The 12,028-nt window shown below is 44.5% G+C and overlaps 1 long non-coding RNA gene across 1 annotated transcript in view; it reads left to right on the plus strand.

Annotated features, from left to right (window-relative positions):
- Positions 1–5,249: 5,249 nt before the first annotated feature.
- LOC122465477 overlaps positions 5,250–12,028 on the plus strand; it is a 32,333-nt gene continuing 25,554 nt past the window's right edge. The window contains exon 1 of the long non-coding RNA XR_006290376.1: positions 5,250–5,718. This is a non-coding gene — a long non-coding RNA (uncharacterized LOC122465477). The remainder of the gene's footprint in view (positions 5,719–12,028) is intronic.

Raw genomic sequence — 12,028 nt, forward strand, 5'->3', positions numbered from 1 at the left:
TTGAACCCATTGTCTCTTGCTCTGCCCTTTCTGGCAAGAGAGGACAATTTTTCTCCATCTTTTTATGGCAGCCTTTCAAGTATTTGAAGACGGCTATCATGTCCCCCCCCCCCCCCGTTAATCTCCACTTTTCCAAACTAAACTTACCCAGTTCCTTCAGCCTTTGCTCATATGGCTGGCATTCCATCATCTTTGATCATCTTTGTTGCTCACCTGTGGATCCTTCCCAGTTTCTCTACATCCTTTCTATACAGTGGTGACCAAAATTTGACACAGGACTCTAGCTGAGGCCTAACCAGCACTGAGTAGAGCAGTACTATCACCTCATGCTATGCCTCTGTTAATGCAGCCCAAAATTGCATTTGCTTTTTTGGCAACAACATTTCATTGTTGACTCATGTTGAGGTTGTGATCCACCTCAACTCCCAGATCCTTCTCAGCAGTGCCGCTGTCAAGCTAGTTATCCCCCATTCTGTATTTGTGCATTTGTTTTTTCTTCCCTAAGTGTAGCACCTTACCTTTTGTCTTTGTTGAATTTTGTTGAAATGTTGAATTTATCTTTGTTGAAAGCGTTGTGGCTACACTACTGTTCCTAGTGTCCTAACTCAGATGAGAGCTAGCACTCATATGGATATGTGAGCTGGGAATCACGCCCTCTAGCTCATAGCGTCGACATAGCCACAGAGTAACAATGTCTCCTGGGGACTGCAGCTTACACAATTTTCAGTGCAGTGCCTAAAGTCACATTCTATACCCATGTGCTCATCTAGCATGAACTTATTCTCTGACACTTTGCACTCTTTTGTCACTGATGGTGTAAGAGCCTGTCATCTGTAGCTCATGTCACCTGGAAGTGCCTTCCTGAACATCACAAGCCCACGAAAGCGTATGCTCAAATAAATTTGTTAGTCTCTAAGGTGCCACAAGTACGCCTGTTCTTTCTACTTAACTCCTAGCTGTTTTCAAATCCACCCTGAAAGGATCTCTTTTCTCCCTTGGTCTACATCTGTAACTTCCCTTTTTCCTCTGTTTTCATTTCTAACATGTCTCTTGATTTAACTCTATAAAGAATAAGGATGCCAAACTCCCTACTTGCTCAATGTATCTATGCAGCCCATGATGTATTAGGATTTCTGCAGAATATAAGAATATCATATAAAAATTAAGTTTCTGCTCCTCATGGTTGTGAAAATAAACTTTCCAATGTACAGTGACCCTGTGCACTAGCCTAGATAAACCTGAAACACCAACTCAAAGAAAGTTGTGAACGGTCCTAATTCCGAGCAGTCTGATGTTAACTCTGAACTGTAACGATGCTGGAAGAAACACATTTGTGGATAACTTAGGTTTGCAATTGCTCACATAATTTGCACATATATTTTCTGCAGTCCTGCATGCAAATTAGATAATTGCATGTACAAATGATTAAATAAACAAATGGCAGACACAGGGACAGTCCTAAAAGTATCCTGCAGAATTTTCCCACTGACTGATGCTGAATGCACTAGCAATTTTACTAGCTACGTGTTTGATCCATCTCCAGTTAATGCCAATGGAAAAATTTGTTTGGACTCCAAAGACTTGTCATAGCCTCTGAAAGTTTAATTACGACATGGTCATATTCTTGTTCATCCTTTGTAGAATCATTATCATCAGCGGGAGCTCTGTTGTTGACTCAGGATCAATTCCTGTCCCTGATTTTGTGACCCTGACTCACAGACCATTATATAAAACTGTAACTCTCCACAGAATGGGTTTGATGCCTTTCATTTTGGGGTTTCTTCAGTCAACATAAATTATGCGACTGAAGCAGAAATGTCTGGTGATATTCTGGGGTTCAGGAGATGTAATTTCACGCTAACTCCCTCAACAGCCAGTGTCACTTACCCTGCTGTTCTGCCCCCTGAAAATACTTAATTTAATTCAAGCCACAATCCAAAGACATTTCTTGGAGCTTTTACATGTTTGCTGGGTGTGCTGGGGACGTGTTTTAGTATTGCATGTACATGCAGCTGCTGCTTTGAACATTTCCTCTGTTTCATTCATTTTTATCTGCACTTTTGTTATTGTTCATGGTTCTTTAATATACTCCAAGAATCCCTGATTTTTAACACTCCGCAGTCTTTGAATGTCCTGTGGTATGTGTGCTGTCCGCAGGCTTCAATAGTGCTTACCCTGGGTAGAGGCAGCTGCTGCTTTTTACTTTTTATGAAACAATCTTTTGTTTTTTTTAGACCAAAGCTTGTAATTCATGGACGTGACCTTCTTGGACTTTTGTGAGTTACCACCTGGAGAATTGGAAAGTAGCAAATGCACTTATGTCATTCCCGTCTCAGAAACTCACTGGGGATGTATTCAAGGGGCAGAGAATGTCAGGCTTTATCTGCATTAGATTTCTTGTAGGGCTTGTCTTCACTGCAACAGATAGCTCGAGTTAGTACACTCAAGTTCCTGCACTCGAGCTAGCCTTCAGAACAGCACGAGAGTTACACGGAGTGGTCGGATTAGCAGCACAGACTGATGAGTTGTAACTCGAGCTGTTACATCCCCACTGTGTGTCTAGCGGCAGCATCACTGGAGCGTCAACATGCCCTCCTTAAGGGTATGTCTCCACTGCACCTGGGTCGGGAGGGTGATTTCCAGGCCAGCAGCCAGACTCAGACTAGCTCTGCTTGAGCCAGTGTGCTAAAAATAGCGGTGTGGATGTTCCAGCACGGCCTAGCTGTCAGAGTCCAAGCCTGCCCAACCCCCTGGGTCTGAGCTTGGGTGGTTAGTCCGAGCCACTGCCTGTGCCTCATTTTTCGCATCGTAGCTCAAGCTGAGCTAACATGAGTCTGTCTGCCCTTGCTAGGTATTGCATCCCCCAAGCTGTGGTGTAAACATTACCTGACAGGGCAGCTGGCTTGAGTTTAAAGCACACTTTAGCTAGAGATTTTTGTGTGGGGGCAGGAATTGATTTAGTATTAACACTCAGATTATAGCTTGAGCTAACTGTGCAGTGAAGCCTCACGCTTAGTGCTACTTTGCTGGTGATGTGATTGACCTCGTAGAAAGCGCTGAAAGCCTCTGTCTGTGAAATAGCCAGACAAACTAGGTTCAGATGCATTCAGATTATTGTCCAAACTTTTTTTTGAGCTGTATGGTCTAGTGGTGGCAATGCAGGATTCAGACACTCTCGAGTTTTATTCCTGGTTCTTCCACTGACTTGCTGTATGGCCTTACTCAAGTTAATTAACCTCTCTGTTGCTCTGTTTCTCCATCTGCATAATGAGGAGAATACCTACCACACAGGTTTGGTGAGGATTAATTTGTTACTGTTCGTATAGCACTTTGAAGATGCCACTGCAATGTCTAGTAAGTGCTAAGTATTATCTAAACTGTTCCCCGGGAAGCAGCTGAAGGCCTTGATCCTGCATATGGTTCCATGCAGTTCAACCCTGTCTCCATGTGGCACCTCATCAGTTTCAGTGGGGTTCTGTGTAGGTTTGGGGGGGGTCCACCCAGGGGGAACAACCTCTTGGATGGGGGGCAATATTTGTCGCTTCTCAGGGAGCTGCTCCACCAGCTAAAATAGAACACCTCTGACTTTGCAAAGAGTGTGCCCCCTTTGTGTTTTGTAACAACGTTTGATTTTCCTGCTAAATATTTAGTTCAAGACTTCCTTTAGTTAAAATACAATTTTTTACAAGCCAAAATAGGTCTTAAAGTTCCAACATCCTGTCCCAGAAAAGCATCTGGTTGATATTGTTTAGGGTATTTTTTTTCCGTCATCTTGAGAGGGAAGGAAACTGGGTACTAAAGTTCCATAAAAATATCGGACCCCCAGTACAAAGTTAGGCTTAACAAAACCATCAGCTTTTGTTTCTCCAGCCAGCAGAGAGTTCAGGCTTTTTGTTACTGTTGTTTAGTTCTGCTATTGTTTTCAAGGTGATGTTTGTACTGAGTTGTTTGGATATACAGATGCCCTATAATTGCACAGAGCAGGGGAAACTAGTTGTAAGGAGTGGGAAGCAAGAGAAAAAAATTAAATCTCTTTATTATGGTACATAAACCTTCAGTGTTGGGGAGCTGTGCAGCTGCGCAGGGAAAAAATGCATTCAGAAATATAATGCTAGTGTGAATAATCCTTTCTAGAATGCTGTTTGCAGACTGCTCCAGCTTTGTCAGGTGAACTTGAACTGGGCCATCAGATTTGCTCTCGTTCCCACTGCACACTGTCTATCACCCCAGGGCATTCACCGTCTTGCCTGTTGTTAAAAAAGAGCAAACAATCCATCATTGAGCCTGGGAGTCACTTTCTCATAGAAAAGTAAAATCGGCATGTGACAGTACACTCAGCTCCAATGTTTCGCAGATTAAAATGATACATGAAAACTCACGTGTTACGGGGAAGATTAAGTCAGTTATCTTGTACCACAGCCAGTAAAGAAGAGGATTGTCTGCAACAGTAAAATGCTGGTTAACCTAGTGACAAAAATTGTGTGCACATGGGTTAGTGCTTCTGGAAAATACAGCTACAGAATTTAAAGGAAAAAAAGGTAGTAATGTTTCAGGAATTAATAGGCTGCAAAAATGTACATTAAAGCTTTTTTGCAGAACTCTATAGGGTGTTTTTAAAATTTTCTCAGATTAGTTGAAGGGTCCTAATAAATTATAAGCAACTAACACTGCCATGCCGAGTAACTATCAACACTAATAACACTTTTAATAATTAAAGCTGACAGCATTTTAAATGGCTAATTTACTGTTTATATTGTTTGTTTTACTTTTTGATTTCACTCTGGTAGACAGTGAAATTAAACTGATCATTTTCACTATTTTTAGTCAGTTTCACTTTTGGTTGTCATGCATTAGAACAAGGGTATTGTTTTCTTTCACAATCTATCCATCTTACATAATTATATGGCCCCCATTAGATTAGTATCGGAGTGCCTGACAGTCTATAATGTATTTATCCTCAAAATACCCCGTGATGTCAGCAAGTATAAACATCCCTGTGGGTAACTGTCTGCAGTGATTCTCCCAAGGACTTCCGGAGGAAGCCTGTGATGGAGCAAGGAATTGCACCGTAACCATTTACCCACCTTTCCGTTCTGAGGGGCTGTTACAGAGAAACCAAAAAAAAAAATTAAAAAACCTTTTCATTTACATTTTTACAAAATGATTTTTTCTATTTATGAGCTTTATTAAAAAAACTTTTTTCTTAACAAAAATCTAAATTTTAAGTCTTAAGCAAGTTGGCAGTATCTCTTTATTCTAACAAATTACAGACCCTTATTATACCTGTATTTTTTCACCGTAAAAAGGCCCAAATATGCAAATGTTTGTCATAAATCCTTAGGAAAATAAATGTGTATGACACCATTTTGCTGAGTTTTCCCAGTGCGCTATAAAAGATGGAATGCACACCAGATCATTACAGAAGGTTGTATTTTCATGTGTGTCTCTCTGTTGATTCCAACAGGCTTTGGATCAGGCCCTTTAACTGGGTCCCCAGTCTCTTCTGAGATGCTGTGTAACGTAAACCACACAAGGCCAGAATCTGGTCCTATTAACAACACTGAATAGCTCATCGCTCCATGCGTAACCCCAACGACTTCAGTGTTATTGCTTTGAGGAGTAGAATACTGAGATGGTACGTGATGTGAGGAAGGAATCAGAACCTGGCCCAAAAGGAGATGATCTAACATTTTAATATCCATTTTTAACAGTTATCTGGTGAGTGAGGCCAAAACCAAAGTTTGGTAATTTTCTTCCTGTGCTTCCCTGGTTGTTCAAAAATGGGCTTTCTCTGTGCCCTGGTTAGCTCTGAGTGGGTTTCTAGCTTATGGTTGCCTTTGAGTTAGTAACAAACCAGACTGACTCAGCTAGCAGTGATCTAGCTTTAAGAAGGGTAGCCTCAGCAGCGTGCTCTTTCAGCACATCTTCCTGGCAGTAGTTGTTTGAAATAAGGACACATTGTAATGGTCGGCCTCTGTTGTTTACTTTGGTGCAAGACTTCTGAGTCAGGGAGCTCAGGATTATAGGAGTCAATGGATAAGCATCTCAGTTACTACAGCCCTTTAATGAGAAGCAGCTAGTATGTCACTCTGTAGTTAGTGGCAATGACCGTGTAGCAGAGCGCCTGCCAGACAAGCTACAACGGCGATTGGCAGCCTAAACAACAGCGAATCACCTGGATTGCTAAAGTGCTGCTGAGTTGTGTTAGTTGGGTTCCTTTGGGCATTGCACAGCACTTTGTGTCTGGTCAGTTTTGCTGCTTCCCTTGTAATGTAGTCCAGGGACTAGTTACGAATAACAAATACCCTACCAGAAATTAAGTCACTACTGTTAGCACAAGGGGGTACAAATCGCACCACTAAACCCAGGAGGATTCACCCCTGAGCAGGGCCATTATCACTTGTGACCAGGCCTCCAAAGGGGCCCTCCTGGTGGAGGCTGCCTGATTATGTGCTGAATCCTGGGTGCCCTGACCATGCCTACTCAACAGTGTAATGCTGTCCATTTCTGAGGCTGCACTGGCCAGCCCCAGGGCCCCTCCCCCGGCCCCACCAGTGTGGGGGTTATGGATACCTTGTGCTACTGAAACCTCCTCCAGGTGGATTTTCCTTTATTGGGAGATCTCCTTGCAAGGCTTCACTGGCCAAAGCCACCATGGCCTAGGACTTGATTCTGATTTCACACCAATGTAAATCAGAAGGAACTCCAGAAGTAACTCTAAATCAATAGATATATAACAGTGTAAAATCTGGGTGTCATCAGAATGAGGCTCAGAATGGCAGCAGGCAGCAACTTGAATCACAGGGAACTGCAACGGTCCATTTTATTTATTTATAGCATTAACAGGTCCTAAACAGGGGATTGGATGACTCAGGGGTGGGAGCTGGACACAGAGCATTTCAAATCTATATCTAGATTTCAGTTTGGACGTAGTGACTAAAAATCCCAGTTCTGCTATTGACTTATGTGGCCTTGGGAAAATCACTTAACCTAATTCAGTCTCAATTATTTTCTTATCTATTAATGGGATGATAAATTACTTCTGTCAAAGGGTGCCGTGGGATTAGTTAGTTAATGTTTATATTGCACTTTGAAGATATAAGCACCATATAAGTGCTAGCAAGATCATTCTACAAAAGCTGTTCGGTGCCCTGTGTTTTGGTCTCTATAGAATTTTGTCATTTTAATCATAAGGAAATTAGGTCTGAGTAGGGGGAGAAGAAAACGGTCTCTCTTCTCCGCCTGCATGTTGTTGGCTCAAGTAACAGACAAGGGCCTGGGTTTATACTCAGTGCTTGCACTCTGGTGCTGCCAGGAGTATGCGGTGGGTGTGCTGGACCATTTGAAGAGATCTTTCTGTCCTTCCAGGGAGATGTGGTCCCTTCTACTTCTCTGTCTGAGTCTCTCTGGGGATCCCCTGGTGCTTTTTATAAAGTGTATGGGGCAAATCTAATAGCCTGGCCAACGAGGATGTCCCAAATGCAGCAGATTCCAGGGCTTAGGAGGAACTATCAGCAAGAGAGTAGTGGTGGCAATGGACACTTCCAGTGCACTACCATCATTTAACATAATTGCAGAGTACTGTAGGATATTTCCTGTGTAAAAAGAGCTCTGCAGAGCCCAGAATCTTTCTCTTCTAGTGATTCATTACTGAATAAAATTGCCTTAGTAGCTTTATATAAATGTTTGCCCCTTACTCTCCTGGCCTGAGACATCACTCAGAGTATTTCACGTTAAACGGTGTCAACAGTGCATTCGGAGAGACCTCTCCAGGTCTGTGGCAGCCATATGCATTCTTGAATTCAAGATGGTGCACTCCTGAAGATAATGGACACTCTTTTGGATCCAGAGATCTAAATTTAGACCCTGATCCCTGAGGCTCCTCAGATCTTACTTCTTGTAGTGGGGCAAATCCCCACTTCTGTCAGGAAGGGGTTAAAAAGCTCCCCTGGCACAGTGAGCCTCAACCCAGCAAGCACCTGTGAAGCTCGTCACGCCTGGAGCCGGGCATGTCCTTAAAAGGGAGGATCCCTGCTTCGTGCTGCTGACTGTAGCTGCTCTGAAGGAGCAGGGTTGCAACTCAGCACCTCCCTGGCCCTTGGAAGCCGGGGCTGCTGCCTGGCGAAACGGCTTGAGAGCCTTGGCCCACCAGGCCCTCTCAGACAGGTGAAGGGCCGGTATTTTTCCCTGTTCCTCACCCACTCCCCTTTGGCTTCCCAGTGGTGTAGGATTGTGGGTTTGGTTTTGGTTTTGCTTTTTTTTTTTTTTTTTTGCTTTTTTTTGTATTTCATGCCTTTTAGAAACAGGTCAGGTTAACCATTGTGACAGGGTCGGGCCAGATGGCTACAGGAGAGGGATCCTATTGGGATCCAGAAAGTGGGCAGGCGGAAGCCCACCCACTGCTAAAGGATTCTCCCCCCCGCCCGGCCCACCCCAGCCTAAGGGGGGGGGATCCACGGGACCTGGAAGCCAAGTGATTTCGGGGGACAACTAATAAAATAACAGGAACTGGAGTGCGGTCAAAGGGAACCTGAGGGGGACACCGAGCAGAGAACCCCGGACAGTGCCCACTGCTCCTCGAAGGCGTCAAGGGAGTCAGTGGACGCCGCCCAGAGGAACTCTGCCTGGATGCATGAATGGATTGAGGATCGGAAATAGGCCCCACAGTCACAGGAGACTCCATCGGCCAACCTCCTCTCCCTGGTTTTATAGATGGCCATTTTAGCCAGGGTCAGGAGGAGGTTGACCAGGAGGTCCTGTGGTTTTTTGGGGCCACGGATAGTGAGTGCATAGATAAGAAGGTGAGGGGAAAAGTGCAGCCAGAAATGTAACAAAATATTTGTGAGGAGCCAGAATAGGGGCTGCAACCTGGTGCACTCCAAGTAAACGTGCGCCAGCGTCTCCCTCACGCCACAGAAGGGGCAGGTGTCTGGGACGGGGTAAACCACGCCAAATACACGCCCGTCCTCAAGGCCCCATGAAGGAGCTGCCAACTGATATCCCCAGCGGGCCTCAGGGCCAGGGTAGAGTATAGGGTGGTCCACCGGGGCAGCTCACCCTTTTTGTGGGCAGTGGTAGCATACTGACTTTGTTTGGAGTACTTTAACTCCCCCCTGCAAGAAGGCCGACACCTTGAACAATGCAGCAGGAGGGCTGTGCCGAAGACTCTGAGACAGCCCCCGGGGGGTGCTAGAGTGGTAATATTACCCATCCATAAAAATAATATCCAAAAACTCTACTGGAGAGAAGCTTTTTTTCATTGGCTTCTCGTGTCTCTGATAGATTAGTTTGAAATCACTGGAGTAATGTTGCTGAAATACTGAAAGTTGTTTGCAGATGAGGTTAAAAGGGTCCAGCTGGCAATATTAACTCCAGAGCCTGCATGCCACCAGCCTGTAACTGTCATTCCTCCTCTGAATAACACAGCCCTTCATTCTCCACATGGATGACAAACACATCAGTGCATGTATTGCTGCAGTTTCTCAGCAAGCAGGAATCTGGGGTGACAGTTACAAGGAAAGCTGTGTTAATTATTTAACAGAATAGGGGGCAGGATGTAGCTGGAGGACCTGTGTTCCCCTTTGGATTAAACACTGCCTCAGTTAAATCAGTTATGATGCATTCATCACGGAGTCCATCTGCGGGGATGGGAGGGGGGGATAAATGAGTTAGATCTCAGCAGCAGTGCACTGTAGAGGCACTCAGCAGCAACTGCTGCCTGTCTGAAGAAGAGCATCTCCAGACAAGCCTGCCTAGAACAATGCCCACTGTGCAGCCTCTCCATCCAATCCCCCTGCCACGTGACTCACTCCAACAGTGTGAAGGCCTGCTCCTTAACAGAAAACAGGGATCACGCTGGATGTTTATAGTGGATTTGTTGAACTGGCCACAGGGCCGTACAGAGGATACAAATCCTTATCCCCTCCAGAATTGCAGAACCTCGTGGAGCATGCTCTGGCCTCAGCACAATGCAGTTAGTGCTCACTGGCTGTCTGGTCTTAGCTACCCATTCAATTGACTTTATCTGGATAAGTCTCATATGGGTGTCTTTATGATCAGATTCTCATTCACAGGAGTAGAGGGAGGCGGGAGAGAGGGCTCAAAGGGAAACTTGCTCTCCTTAAAGACAATAGCAGTGCTCCCTTTGAATTCAATGGCAGCAGGAGCAGACATTGAATATTCACAGGAGATGCTACCAAGAGCAGAAAAATAATGTTTCTGCTGAGGTTTCCCATCATTTCCAATCACTCTTTTGTTTCTACAAAGAACGCCATCCCTCCAGAATGACCCCAGCTGCACTGGAGTGGAACGGATTTTTATTTTAATCTGGTTTGCCTTCTAATTCCTTAGTTAGATTGTGTCTCTGGTCACTGATTATTCAAAGTAAGGGATATCATAGCCTGGGATTAATCCTTACTGAATGGATGAGCAGGACATCAGCTGCTTCTCCATCACCTCCGTAAGGGCTAAGTCTGGCTTTTAGCTCTATATGGTGGTGGATACAGTCAGTGATTGAGTTCCTTTTGCCATTGATGGGAGATTGGTATGCAGAGGGCAGGGAGAGCAGAAATAAGTGTCAATATCTGCATACGGATCAGGGAGTAGAATTTTGCTCTGGTAGAATATTTTAACATGGCAACTGCAAGGGCAATTCTGTCCTGACTTACTGTATATCCCATAACCCCCCACTGGAATCAATAGTGTTGCACAGCAGGTGAGTCAGGCCAGAATCTAGCAGCTTTATTTCACCCAGAGACAAATCAAATAGTCTCCAAGAAAAATACATGCTTTTTTAGGTATATTTAGTGCTGCACACACCCACCATGCCACCTACCTACCCATCCAAAGCAGGTGGTCAGAGAATGAGAGGGGAGTGGAGTGGCCAGAGCCTCGGCTCCGCCTTCTTAATGCACCAGCCAGCACAGCAGAGCCAGCTCAAGGTGGGTAATAGTTTACTATTTGAATAGATCAGGATCAAGTTTCTACACCCCACCTGAAACACGGGGAAGTTAGGAAGGAATCATGCCTCTGCCCATCCCTGTGCTATTCCTGGGGGGTGGGGGTGCACCAATGCATTGACCTCTGGACAGGGTAAGAAATGAAAGCAAAATCTAGCCCTCAGAAAGTTAAAGGAGAGTTTTCCCCCTAACTTTGCTATTAAGGGGAAAAAAACAAGACATCCACTGCAGCAATAAATGAAAGGCTACTGTAAATTCTGCAGGGGAGGAGGGTGTAGAGCACATGGAGAGTTCCAGGAATATTTCAAACAAGGGTGGGATTAATATTACAATGCAAAAGACTGACTTTTCACAACCAAAAAGAATGTTAATAATCTCTCCTATCTTTTAAATCCACTTTCCTCCCCTCTTTCTGTCCCAATCTATTTTTAAATTGGATTCAGTAAATCCCACAAAAGTATTATTTGTAGATTACACTCAATGTACATGTTTGAAATGCATCAGTGGGCCACTAAAGCAGTTCCCTGCTGATTAAATTCATGCCACCTGCTGCTGGATTAAGGTGTAGGAATTATAGGCCTGTGCCTAGTGTTCCAGTTCCTGGAATCCTATGATGAGCTCAGAAACAATTAAAAAAAAGAAAAAAAATGTCTCCAGCTCTCATGAATGCAAAGAAGAGTTGAATGTGAGCCAAATAGAAGTGATATCTGCCTGAGTCTGCAGGCAGCCTGAAACAATAGAACAATAGTTCCTAGAGATGTGAACTGCCCTATTCATCTTGATTCCAAAAGCTGCTGCCACCCCAAGGAGGGATGGGGGGGCCATTGCCTAAGCACCATTGCCACAGCATGGGGGTGGGCCCATGGGAGCTCTAGAATGTGCTGTGCCCACACTGCTCAGAATGCCTTAATTCATCCCTCCCTGAGACTTCAATCTTACATGTGCCAGGCTCACCAAATGGGTGAATAAACAGTCTAGGAATGTATGTCTGATCATACAAAATACCATACTGAAAGATGTCAATCTCTGGCACTGGGGAAGAAATGGTAATTTTGCTTGAGGGAGGCCTG

Source organism: Chelonia mydas, chromosome 4 (genome assembly GCF_015237465.2).
Source record: "Chelonia mydas isolate rCheMyd1 chromosome 4, rCheMyd1.pri.v2, whole genome shotgun sequence".
Classification (NCBI taxonomy): Eukaryota; Metazoa; Chordata; order Testudines; family Cheloniidae; genus Chelonia; species Chelonia mydas.